Source organism: Lolium perenne, chromosome 2 (assembly GCF_019359855.2).
Source record: "Lolium perenne isolate Kyuss_39 chromosome 2, Kyuss_2.0, whole genome shotgun sequence".
NCBI lineage: Eukaryota > Viridiplantae > Streptophyta > Magnoliopsida > Poales > Poaceae > Lolium > Lolium perenne.
In genome coordinates this window covers 69,898,056-69,912,342 of record NC_067245.2, presented here as the reverse complement: position 1 = coordinate 69,912,342, position 14,287 = coordinate 69,898,056, and positions in this window count along the sequence as shown.

Here is a 14,287-nt window from a genome sequence, read left to right as displayed (position 1 = left end):
GTGTAAATGAAGACATTTTAGATTTTACCCGTAGTGTGGTAGCCGGGTTATACGGTGGTATACTGCTATAGAAAAAAATTCCGCTTGGATGTTTGTATTAGATGAAAGTTTATTATTTTCTATGAGTGTTCCACTACATGTGTACAAAATATTGTACTTCGATTTAACTGAAAGCAAGCTTGGTTGGGTTCCAATTCCATGTCCAAGTTCAATCTACTGCATCTGCAAAGTTCATAATAGAAATTATTACAGAGTACTCCATTATAGAGTGAAAAATGGTACAATATTGCTTCGATGCCGGATGTGACATTAGACTGTTTATTAGTAGTGAAATGGGCATTTAATAAATGTGTTTAGTGGTGGACATAATGAACGTAAAATGATAGAATAATAACTCATATGGCAAGGAGCGTGATCGCCATTCTAAACACTTACTACCAGCTTAGATTTTAAGAGAAAATATACCCGAGAGCGGGTGATAATGGGTGCAAAAATATAGTTAATCTTTATGGCCAATATTGTTTCTATATATTATTTAATTTATTTGATAGTAATAACTCCAGAGTCATGGGCTATGGAAACGATTATGGCGATTTGCGCGAGTTGGAGAAAACACTTGCCCATAGCATCGACAGACATGTTGTTGCATAAAGGGAACTCAAAAAACAATGGTGGTATTGTTGGAGTTAGGTGAGTACGAAGCCAATGATAGCAAGAAAAAACTTAAGAGTCGTGGCAATGCATATACATTCAACTAGGGAGAAGTGTGGATGCCCATAAGTATGATCACATATTTATACTGGCCATAGAGTGTACTACCATGAGAAACATCTGGATTCGTGCAGAAACAATGTGCTCATCAACATGGATGGGCCTCCCATCTTGTCTAGGAAAGAGTAAGAGTTTGGGTTGTGTTTATAAAATTGAGTGACCTTTTCATAATCAATGTTTAATTCTTGTTTATATCGTAGCAACATAGGGATGTGGAGGCATTGATACAAGTTTTATTTTTAAAGATGTGCGAAGTAATTATGCACACAATCATATGAAGTTGGTTCTGATAACATGCGGATGACAATGAGGAGCGAGGGAAATGATCGAGATGAAGTGTAACATGCTGACTCTCAAGCTTCTATACATGTGCTCTTTTCGTAAATTATGTTTACATGTGTCAATTGGACCGAGATCGTAGCAACGCACGAGCATCCAACTAGTAGTAATTACGCATGAGAGTTGCCGGATTTAACTGAAGAAAAAATGTTCAAAAACCAAATTAAACATAATACCCAAAACTGGCTGTCAATAACTCGGTTTTCAGCATGCTAACGACAGAAGGTTTTGGGCATGCTGAACTTGCCAGCATTATGACCTCCACACGTGCCAATTTAATTTTTTCCGGAAGGGTAACTAGGCCCCAGTCTCATCATCGAAACGATGCATGTTGCTCTTCTCATTTTTTCGATAAAGAGAATATATTAATTATATCCAGCAACAACGTAACACCCTAATGGCAGTACGAATGCACACAGTCAAACAAGAGAGAAAAAAACTAAGAAACAAAAGTCCCGCTACAGTACTCTAGGCCTAGCAACAACAATACATCCACCACCAAGACAATACCTGAAATACAGACTCTCCAAAAGCGACGCCTTCTAGAAGGAAACAATGCGCCAGCGTCGTCGTCGCCCGACCAAAGATCTTAGGTTTTCACCCTGAAGATAGTCCCCGCTCTCAAAACAATGCCTCCATCAAGGTTATTGCCAGGCACAACCAGATAAGGCTAGACCTTGGATTTTCACCCTGAAAGATAGGACTCTGAACTTCACCTGTGTTGCCGCCCCCACTTTCATACCACTGCTGCGAAGCCCGGAACACTAAACAAGTCCCTCAACAATGCGGAGACTTGAATCTCCATTAGCTAGACCTCCGATCCGACCTTCATGATATTCTCTTCTTCTAACTTCACCATGAACCAAAATATCACTTGATGTCAACACAGAACAGAGCTTCGCGCCATATGGTAGTACTAATTAAGATCATATGCTAGTACTAATTAAGCTCGAGAACCCCATCAACAACTCTCATCACAAATCTCCCCTTTTTGTTTTGATAAAGGAGTTCTTATTAACCACCGGCCATGATATGAATCTTTCAGCTTCGAACAAACAATGAGCTTGTCTATCACCTTGGTAGGACACATCAAAACCACATGGTAGCAATATTTATTTGTTAAAAACATGGAAAAGATAAGTCAAGAATGGTTTCTCATTTGTTAATTGTTCTTTGATTTGTAGTTGCATATGAATCAAGGTGTTGGTGCAAGGAATACCCTATTATGATCTTTTAGAAGATCAAGTAATTGATCATTGCTTAAAGTGTTGTTGTGTTGGTTTTAGTTCCATTTGATCTAACCAATAGATCAAATCATCTCTACCCAAAACAAGGTTTTAGCAAAGGTCACATTGAGGTTTGTAGCGCTTGACTTGATGATCTACTTCAATTTCATCAACTCAAGTGAAACTTCAGTTACCGTGACATGTTTTACTTCAAAGTGCGAAAATTCCCCGGATTTTCTATGCATGAATGCAATACACACATCTGTTTCCTCTCTTTTTGTAAACCCAAATCATGGGATGTTATAGTGCGCCCTTCGCCGGTCGGCTCGCTTCTTGCTCTCGATCGCCCTCTGCTCTGCGGTAACGTCGGGCTTCTCCTTCTTCGTCGCCGCCGTGGGGCAGGAGCGACAACGGCCGCGAGCTGGGCCTCGTCTCCGATGGTGGCGGTGGCGGCGGCAGGAGTTTCGTCGGCCATCTCTAGGTTTTGGGAGTGGAGTTAAGTGGGTGTGTTTTGGGAGGCACACAGGCGGGCCAGAGGAGGACAAGAGGAGGACGCGAGAGGGCAGCCCTCCGTGTCCGTGGCCACGCAAACGAGGCCCAAATTTGGGCCGGCTTTGGATCATCCCGAACGCCGCGACCATCCGTTTTAGAGATGGGTTCATGTGCTGGGCCGTGTTTTTGTCCGGTTCAACCCATCCGAATGCACCGCGCGAGATGGGTTGCAGCGTTGAAGATGCCCTAAATACACGAAATTCTGTCCCAGACAAGCGCTCCCACATGCCACGTTCGCGGACAAAAAAACACATGTGCTAGTACGCACGTGTGTGCAGTACTTCTGCAAAATGCCGGACCACTTTCCTCATAGACATCTCCAACGACCAAGTATCTATTTGTGTTTGTTTGGGTCAGGGACGCAAACACTGAATTGATCTTGTTGGCTCGCTCTTGGCGATGGCTATTTTCACAGCCTCCTTGTCCGTGAGATTCGGTGTTTGGAGTTCCTCCTTCTCCGCAGCGTCGAGGACTATGGCTTTTTCTTCCTCGTCATCGTCGAGGCCGACGCCGCGCTTCCGGTTGAAGAAGTCGATGTAGCCTAGGTAACCCACATGGCAGCGCAGGTGGAACTCCCAGGTCCCGAAGGTGGACTAGTTGTAGGAGTCGAGGGCGAAGGCCGGATCTTCGCGCAGATCCGGTGGCGGGATGAGGCGACGGCAGTGGATCTCGTACTGGCGCTAGCGTACCTTGCGCGAAACCAGAGGCACCGCGACACGGCAGGAATTGAGGTACCACCCCCAAAGGCAGCCCCACATCTGGCCAAGGGACTAGTAGGTTCTCCTAGAACAGCCGGTGCACAAACTCCACACGAACATATCAGCAGTTGCATAGGGTTTTCTCCTTAGCGCGGTTGTTCTTTGTCTTGCAGAACCGCCAGCCTTTGCCCATGGCGATGGGGGTTGGTTGTAGGCGAGGAGTGGCCAAACTGCTCCTCTCAAAAAGGACGGGTGTCGCCTTGAACTGGCGGGATGCCCAAGCGCCGTGCAGGAAGGCCAGGTACATATCGCGACACGAAAAACCGAAACGGCCCCGATGCCATTACTAACGCGCGGAAGACGAAACACGCACGAACGCTGGTAGGCAGGCCCGAAGAAGAACGACGGGGACTTCTGCTGACTGCTATGTGTCCGTGACGACGCATTCCAGGCGCATATTTGGGGCGGAAATACATCCGCACGGACATGCCAGTCAGTTTACGCTAGGCTGGTGGACTGAGGTTTTTCCTCTTTTTCTATCCGATCCATAGCAACGGTCACTTTGCATCCGTTTACGTCAGATTGCTGGAGATGTAAATCGAGGCTTGCATATTGTGACCAAAATTAACCACAACTTATGCGTAACGCCGTCCTTACTGTAACGCCGTCCTTACTGGGACAAATACGTAACATTGCATTACTGTATAGTAAGTATCTTAAGTATCTTCCTTGGTTTCCCTCCAAAAAAAAGTATCTGCCTTAGTCCGCCAAAAAACTCCTAAGAGGAAACGTTCGTAAGGATGGAATCATGGCATGCAGAGAGAGCGAGAGAGTCGGGGTGCAGACAAAAGTATTTCTCACGACCATTAGGGCTGTTAAAAATATTCGAGCTCGACAAACTGTTTGAACTCGGTTCGTTAAAAGCTTGGCTCATACTCGGCTCGAGGTCTTAACAAGCCGAACTCAAACCTAACCTGACGTGTAGCTCGCGAGCCTGACGAACTCGAGCTCGAACCGTTCGCCGTAGCTCGCCCACTACCCAAAACAGTCCTGCTATCTGAGACCGGCTCCCTGGGCGATGCCAACAAGCTGTCAAGCTGTCTCCACTTCTTGATCCAAGAAAACCTGGATCGGACAAAGAAATTTTCTTATAATGCACACTAACAATAGATGATTTGCTGCGCAAGGTAGAATAATGCTGGCGCTTGCGCAGCCGGGTAGGGTGTGCATCATTGTCCGAAATGGACAGATTAGGCTGCTAATAGAATCATAGAAATCATTATCAGGCTTTATCAGCTGGTGTTTTAAATGATCTATACACTCCCCAGATTGGCACTTCAGTTTTTTGTTTGGTTCTGAGGAAGTGTTCTTGACCAGCACTGCTGAGCTCAGGCGGTCTGTTTTCGTGTCTGCTTACTACTGCACGTCTCCAATTTTCCAATGCTGGAAAGGGACTTCATGTGTAGGCTGCAGGGATGTTTACTCCAACATTGTTATAACTTTGTTGCACGTTCTCCGGGTATAATCAGACTGTTGTTAGCTTTCAGTACCTGTCGCTATTCTCTCTAAGAAATATATTCTTCTTCCATTCTTCAGAGTTCAGATCATCTTACGCATGCCCGTTTGCTCTATCAGATACGCGATAGACTAGTCTTTAGTTTGACTCGTCTGTTGGACCAATCTGCCAAAGTTTCCACAGGCTCGGCGTCAGAGATGAATTAACAATACAGCCGATCTTGACATCTTTGGCACCTTAGTAACTTACGCTCGACTGCTCGAGTAACTTAATACGCAGTCGTTGAGCAAACGGTGACATGCACGGAATGCTTGTCTCAGCGGTCGTACGTGTCCCGGAAGAAACATCAAGAAACACTAGTTAAGTGTACTAGGAAGCAACTAAGATGCGGACATTCGGTCGGTGGGAAAAGTATTGATGTATAAACTACCGCGTGAGGGAGTTTAGTTGGTTGTGCGTGTATCTGATCATCTCTGATGGAATTATGCCCTAATAGTCAAAACAGTGATAGCAATTGTTGGGCCGAAAAATATCAAGAAGATATCGCCCTGAGCGTGGTCGAACGTTCTATGTTTTTCTTTACCCCTTTTGTTCTCTAATCTTTTTAGATTGAGTTCACCCAACAATAACATCAAACCGTTTTTTTCCAAGCAAGTTGGGTAGGCTAGATATAAAACTCAACAGAAATAAAAGGAAGCCAAAACAAGAATGCGATAGAAAAAGAGAGTTAAATCAAGATTCCGACACATGGATCGCTGATCACCATGCAGTCCTACCAAGAGCCAATATTTTAGATACGTTCCAATCCCTCATGTCTCTTACCGCTTCCATCCAAGTTAATTTTGATCGCCCTCTACCCCTTCGACTCTTCTCCATACTCATTAGAATTCTTCTGTTAACTGAAGCTTCTGGAGGCCTTCATTGGATATGCCCAAACCACCTTAGTCAGTGTTGGATTAGCTTCTCGCCAATGAAATTTTGACGTAAAGGATCACCTGCCCCAATGAATTGTCAAAAAAGACCACCTACGAAAGAAATTGCCAAAAAAGACCACCTCATAGTGGCGGCAAGACCTACCAGACGACACGTGGCACTTGCCGCCGGAGCCCGTGGCGGCATGTCCAGCCACCGTAGCCTGTGGCGGCACGTTAGTCCAGGCAGCATCTCCGTCACGCAGCTATGGAAGATGTGAACCATGCCGCCTTAGCTGCCGGCGGCAGGGTGACATGGAAGGCGATCAACAAACTTTCCCTTAAAAGAGTACGGACAATTTTTCTTGCAGTACTAGTTGGTGCTACGTACGTACAATGATAGAACCGTTCTGCATACATGTACACTGACAGCCGTTTCAGCAGACCATTATCTATCAATCAATTTCTTAGGGCATCTCCAACGGAGCGAACGTATTTTGGACGTTCAAAATGTCTGCGCACATCCGTTTACGTCAGTTCGACCGCTCGTCCGTTTGCGCCGGGTGGCTCCAGCACACATTTTTTAGATTTTGTATTTTTTAACATAAAAACATAATTTACATAGTAAAGAAAGGAAAATAAAAATATAAAAACTAACGCCTGCGCCTACTCGCCGTCGTCGATCACGACGAAATCCGGTACCGGCCACGACCAGTTGGGAACCGGCGGAACATACGCCGGTGCCGCCGGTGGTGGTGGAGGTGGAACCGTCGTCATCGTCATCGTCCCCGCTAAGCCACCGGCGTGATGCCGCCGGGCCTGTCGGAGGATGAAGCCCTTCGGCAGGCGCTACTGGACTCGGCGGCGCCTCCTCCACCGCCGCCACAGCCGTATCCCTGGGCGCCTCATCCACCGCCGCCACAACCGTATCCTTGGGCGCCTCCACCGCCGCCACAGCCGCAGCCCTGGGCGCCTCCACCGCCGCCACAGTCGTAGCCTCCTCCACCTCCAGCACCGGCGGCGCGACCGGCGTACGCTCCCCCGGATGGCTACTGGCCGTGGGTGATACCGGAGCTCATCGTGCTCGACAGCGACGAGGAGCAGCAGTAGGCGTTAGTGAAAGGACACGGAAGTCGCCTAGAGGGGGGGGGGGGGTGAATAGGCGATTTAAAACTTTTACGAGATGGGCTTAACAAATGCGGAATAAAACTAGCGTTTACTTTGTCAAGCCCAAAGCCTATATACTATGGTTCACCTATGTGCACCAACAACTTATTCTAAGCAATGGTTCACCTATGTGCACCAACAACTTATGGTAAGCAAGACAAGCAACTTATGTGATAGCAAGATATATATAACTTCAAGCACGATGGCTATCACAAGGTAAAGTGCATAAGTAAAGAGCTCGGGTATAGAGATAACCGAGGCACGCGGGAGACAATGATTTATCCCGGAGTTCACACTCTTGCGAGTGCTAATCTCCGGTGGAGAGGTGCGGTGGCTTAGTGCTCCCGAACGCCACAAGAGGCTCACCTTGAGGTGTGGTAGCTCGATGCACACCAACGCCACAAAGGCCTCACCCCAAGATGCGGTACTCACACTACACACCGAACGCCACGAAGGCGCCTCACCTAAATCTCCGATGAACCTCGCCACAAAGGCCTAGGTCACGGTTCCACTAAGGGATTTCCTTCGAGGCGGAAACCGGGCCTTACACAAAGCTTGGGGCACGCATCCACAACTTAATTGGAGGCTCCCAAGAAATCGCCACAAAGGCCTCAAATCCGTCTAGGGTTCCAAGAACCCAAGAGTAACAACTTTCTTGCTTTCACTTCCACGAATCACCGTGGAGAACTCAAACCGATGCACCAAATGCAATGGCAAGAACACCACAAAGATTCTCAAGTCCTTCTCTCTCAAATTCCAACAAAGCTACAAAAGCTATTGGGGGAATAAGAGAGGAAGAACAAATAGGAGGAGGAACACCAAATTTCTCCAAGATCTAGATCTAGTGGATTCCCCTCACAAAGAGAGGGATTTGATTGGTGAAGATGTAGATCTAGATCCCCTCTATCTATCTCTCAAATAGATGCAAGATTCATGGGAGGGAGAGGGAGATAGCAAGCTCAAAGAAGGTCAACAATGGGGGCAAAAACGAGCTCAAACGGTTGGGAAACTTTGGGGAAGAAGACCCCCTTAAATAGGGCAAGAGAAATCTGCCCGTTATGCACAAAACTCGTCAAAACCGGAACTTCCGGTCATTTGGGGCGGAACTTCCGCCCCCCGGAAGTTCCGGCCAACTTCCGAGTGAAGTAGGGCGCCCCCGGAATGCTCCCGGTATGTTTTCTGCGTGCAGATTCGTCATTTCCGGAAGTTCAGCGGAAGTAGGGCGGAAGTTCCGGCCACCGGAACTTCCGGCCAACTTCCGGCCAAAAAACTGCTTCACGGAAACTTGAATAACTTTTGCATCGGGACTCCGATTTTGATGATCTTGGGCTCGTTTCGAAGCTAGTAACAAGCTCTACAAGATCATGCAGGGAACCATCATAGTCCAGTAAGTTAGGATAGAAACAAATGATGAAAGGTTTGACCTATCTAAAAAAGACATACCGGTAAACCCTCCAATCTTGAAAATGCAACAAGTTGAGTTAGGAAACTCGGATTTGGGTGAAACCAATTTTGTTGTAAAGAAGATGACAAGAGCTACCCCACAAAGAGTGAAAAGCTTAAGAACAAGTGGGGTAGGTTTTTCTATGTATTTTAGAGTGAAACCTCTCAATACGAGAAACCGAGAAAAACTCCAATATCGAAAACGCAACAAGTGATTCATGCGGAATCCGTTTTCGATGAACTAGAACTTGTCATGAGAATAAGCACAAGCTCTAAAACACCATATGGATAAGATACAAATAACAACCAAGAAAGATGATGCAAGGATGCAAAGGTTTGAGCTCTCCGAAGGATACGATCGAGTTACTCACTCGAGAGCCCTCTTGATAGTACGGCAACTAAACTATAAACCGGTCTCCAACTACACTATGAGACCGGTGAGAGAGAAACCCTATCAAGAGAAAACCTTATACTTGCGCATTCCACTTGAGCTCGATGATGACGATCTTGACCGCAACAAGATGGAACGCCTTTCTTGCTTGTGCTTGCTTGACGAAGTCTTGTAGATTGCTCCCCCATAAACCACCATGGGAGAGCTTCTTCTTCGGCGCAACTTCACATATCCATAATCACCATATGGATGGCAAGATTCAATCAAAGGATCTCTTCAAGATGGCTCATCTTGAACTTGCACTTCATTTCTTCATACTTCATCATGTTGATGTCTTGAAGTAACTTGAGGGCTCACTTCATCTTCATCTTCAAGACATACTTGACACTTGATATCCTTCATCAATTTCTTCTTATTGCAACCTAATACAAACATGTTGATGTCCTGAAGTAACTTGATGGCTCACTTCATCTTCATCTTCAAGACATACTTGACACTTGATATCCTTCATCAAATTCTTCTTATTGCAACCTTGAAGCCAACATATGGTTCAAGAATTGCCTATGGACAACTCCTACAAATATAACTCAATGCAAACATTAGTCCATAGGGATTGTCATTAATTACCAAAACCACACATGGGGGCTCCATGCACTTTCAATCCCCCCCCCATTTTGGTAATTGATGACAATCTCTTTGAGAGGGTTTATATAAGGAATTGATGTAACAAACAAGTTGAATATATAGAGCAAACTCCCCCATAATATATGCATGTGTGAATGATATTGACTTTCATTGCATATATTGGCATTCAAAGCCTAGTGGAGTTTCCTCTAACTATTCAACTATGCAAAGCAACAAGATGCAATGCAATAAAGGCACATGCTTAAGCACAAAGCAAAGACATAACCAAATTCCCTTAAACCCTCCAAACTTCTCCCCCATTGGCACCAATTGCCGAAATGGGTGAAAAATTTAGAAGGCCAATATAGTGAGAGTTCCTCCATAGCGTGTGCATTTCTCATAATTTGAGTGGAATCAAATGCACATATCCAATTACGAATATTCGGAAGGAATCACACCATAGATAGGATCAAAGATTGCAAAAAGATAACAAAGTCAAGAAGCTTCAACAAATGAAACAAGCAACCAAATGAACCACAAAGAAGATACCAAAAGAAAGATAGATATTATGATAAGATCAAGAAGATTGCTCTAAATAATATGAGGAAGCTCCCCAAGGTTTGTGCACAAAACAAGACAATTTGCATTGGAGTATAAAGTGCACAAACATGGAATCATCACTCCCATAATATCATTCAAAAACAAAATATACCAAGTGAATCAAACTCTAATGATCACCAAAAGATAGTGCTCTAAATTAAATGAGGAAGCTCCCCAAGGTACATGCATAAATTAAAATGTTGTATTTGAATACAATATGCATAACATGGAATCCTCACTCACTCATTACCATTTAAAACACAAACATTTGGAATAGATCATAGATAGAGAAATAAGCTTAACACTTGCAACAAACAAATAGTTGAGCAACAAGTAAGAGGCACCATAATAAAAAGGCTCAACCAAGAGGATATGTGAAAGGCATGATAAAGCATATTATAAGACTATTACAAGGATGAGCAAAAAGCATCATCATAGTCTTCAATGAATTATATTGCTTAGCATGACCAATCAACACGCAATAAATAAATAAGATATCAAAAGGAGATGTATCATCTCTTATGTGTATAAGTTTCTCTAAGTGGGCAATATCACAAAGATATTTATCCACAAAGAAACATGCACACATAAAATAGATACGCAAGAAAAATAGTATGATATCCAAGACGAAGTCATGCAATATACCAATAAGAATTTTTGCTTAATAGCATGGCCAAAGGCTCAATTTTATCTTATTGTACATTCATGAACTTCAACCACAAACAACTAAAATACATCACAAATATCAACAAGGGATAGAAGATAGTTGGGATGCATTTGAGAAAGGTAACAAGTATCACAAACGGGGATACCAAAAGAAGTAACTAAATTTGCACTTTCATCTATATTGCACATGTGAGAGCCTTGAGGAATTGATATGCAACAAAATTGCTAGATAGGCATAGTTGGGATGGATGAATCATGAGCATGATTTAAAATACTTCCCAACAAATGCACTCATCTCAAATTACTCACATTCACAATAAAGAGGTTTCATTAAGACTTTTGCAAGAAGCACAACATTTGCAAATCAAGAGATTCATGCCAAGATGCAACCATAAGGTTGGATACAAGAAAAGTATGCATGAGAAGATACTTGTTACCAAGATAGCATTGGTGTGGATGTAGTAGATATGTGTTCGTTGATCATCCTAGCTTGCCTCACGTTACCATTGAGTCACCACTTCTTTCCAAGAGTGAGACAAGCATTCAATGTATATCCATTGTACCTAACACAAAGGTAAGTACAAAATGGTCCCCAAACTAATTGGGTCCGAAGTAGTTAGACACACTACAACATATAGGACAAACTCCACAATTCTATGTGCATATAGATATGAAATTGAATTTCATGCACATCTTAGTCAAATTAGGATTTGATGGAGTTTACCCTATATATTGGATCAAAGAAAGTGACACATGCCATAAGATATACATATATTAAATATGCATGCACAATACTTTCAAGAACCAAAGGAAGATACAATTTGGACAAAACACCAAATAAACCAAGAGACAATGGTTGTCCAAATTATATCAAAGAATCAAATCAACACAAGATTGACTCCAAAGACTTATCTCATTATAAGAAGCTAATTAAACCTAAGCACAAAGGAATGAGATAACCAACTCCCAACAGAGCAAGGTTCCAACAAATAAACCAAACCCTCGACACTTTTTATGATGGCTGTTGATCGCCAAAACCCACCGGCGGGCAGCGGCCTGTCAACACGGTAGAGCCGGGAAGAGCCTAGAGCTGCGGCTGGCTGAGACCCCTCCGAGCGACGGCCCGCAATGCTCTTCTGGTCACACGCGGCGATGCGAAGTGCAAGGGCGTGCCACCTGACCTATACCTGGTCAGGAAGGTGATGGGGATGCCTCGCTTAGTTCCTGCATGGCATACACGTAAACATTAAATACGAGCCTCGATCGGCTCTCAGGTTATCCTGTGAATCGGCTCAAAGAGCCGATTCACCCATGATTCGTACGGGGTGCACGAATACTTGGTGATCCTGCTTGATCAAGATAAAGCTAATGAGATCTACGACGATTTAGGGTTTTCACCGCATAATCGGATCATCCTACTCCAGGTTGGGCCTCGCGGCCACGCACGGTGCTCATAAGCCGATCCTAAACAAGGCCAAAGAACCAACATATGATGTTGATCCGCGGAACATCCTGTTTAGGACTTGCGAACGCCACCCTACGTGCCACTGGATCCTCCCCCCCTTTGTAAGGCCTAACTATTGCAGATATTAAACTAATCCTTGCATAACAAGGAGCAATCGTAACGGATCAGATCTACTAGATGATGAACAAGCAGGGTGCCGCCCCCACGCCTGAGATAGGCGTGAGGGCGGCTAGACATGCAAGGGTTGCACTACGTAAGCATGTTTATACGAAGAGCCATGCTAACCCTAACACATCTATGATAACTACGTTGCGCGCCATCAAAGACGCTTCAGTACGCGCAACGCATGAACAACGTGGAGCTTGTGCTGCCTAGATCGCAAGATGCGATCTAGGCAGCATGTCGCTTACCTGATTGAAACCCTCGAGACGAAGGAGTTGGCGATGCGCCGAGATTGGTTTGTTTTTGGGGTGAACGTTGTGTTGTTGTTTATTCCATAAACCCTAGATACATATTTATAGTCCAGCGGACTTTCTAACGTGGGAATATCCCACCGTGTGCGATACAAACTCTAAATCTTGATCTAAGATATAACCTACTACAATTAAAGATACACGGGCAAACTAGCCCAAAATCTCCGTGCAAGGCCGCTTCAGAGATCTTCCACGTGTAGTCCTCTAAGCCCATCTCTCTTACGGCCCACCTCTGGATTTGTCCAAAATCTGGTGATAACACATGCCCCCCTGGTTTTGGAAATAATTTTTCCAAAATCATTAAGCGTTCCTCCGTCGGGTCTTGTCGTGGCGGAAGCGAGAGCTGTTGCAATATCCGTTATCATCATGCCCTGTCTTCTCGGCTTCTCTGCCAAAATTCGATAGCTCACGTCATCCCCTTGGAAACTGTAATGACAGTAAATTTCCACCAGGCTCCTCATTATTTAACTGTGCCGATCGATTAGCTTTCTTCATCCCCTTCCTCTGTTCCAGCCATCGGCACCCAAAAAACCCTCTTCTCCCTCAGCAATGTCTTCCTCTTCCTCCTCCTTCTCAAACCTCTTCCCCCCATTCTCGCCAAAGAAGAACGAGGACAAACCTTCTTCCGAAGTGGACCCCCTCCCCTCCGATGATGAGAAGAAAGAAGGAGAAGTAGCGAAGGCCAAGACCTTCCCCTCCGCCAAGCTCCCGCTGAAGAAGCGCTCCCGCATGTGGGCGGACAGCGAGGATGAAGATGACGACGAAGAAGAAGAAGAGGAGGAGGAAGATGAATCTTCCTCTTCCGCCGGGTACCCGCCAACCAAGCGCTTCCGCTCCTGGGCGGACAGCGAGGATGATGATGATGACGAGGAGGAAGAGGCTCCGGCCATGGGCTGGGGTAACAGCGACGAGGAGCTCCCCGGGAGCAGCGCCGACGACATCGACGGCGGTGACGACGAGGACAGCGACGGCTAGTAGAATAGGACTAGTAGTAGCAGTGCGCTAGGCACTAGATCCCTCTTTTGAGAGCCATCGGCTCTTTCTTGTAAAGCCGCTCCTCTGAATTAATGAAATTGTTCTTTTGATTCATCCTTCAATTGCCCCAATTTTATTCCTTCCGCCTGTCATATCAAGACCGATAGCAAAGTATCGATTTTTTCTTCTTTTGGACGCCCATGAAGCTGGATTCTCATGTCGATTAGCTCGTAGGCCGAGAACTTCTCAATTTCAGGCTGCGATTTGGTATCTGACCATATTTTCTTCGCAATCCCTTAGCCGATGACCACTCATCGGCTATTTTGAGAATCCAATCCCTTTGCAGCGACAGGACAGTCCAAAATCTGTACAAGCCGACGGCCTCCCTTCCTGATTCCTCTCCATAGCTTCAGCAATCTTCTTTCGCGACCAGAACTGCTTCCAGAGAGGATCACGACGCAGGATCAACC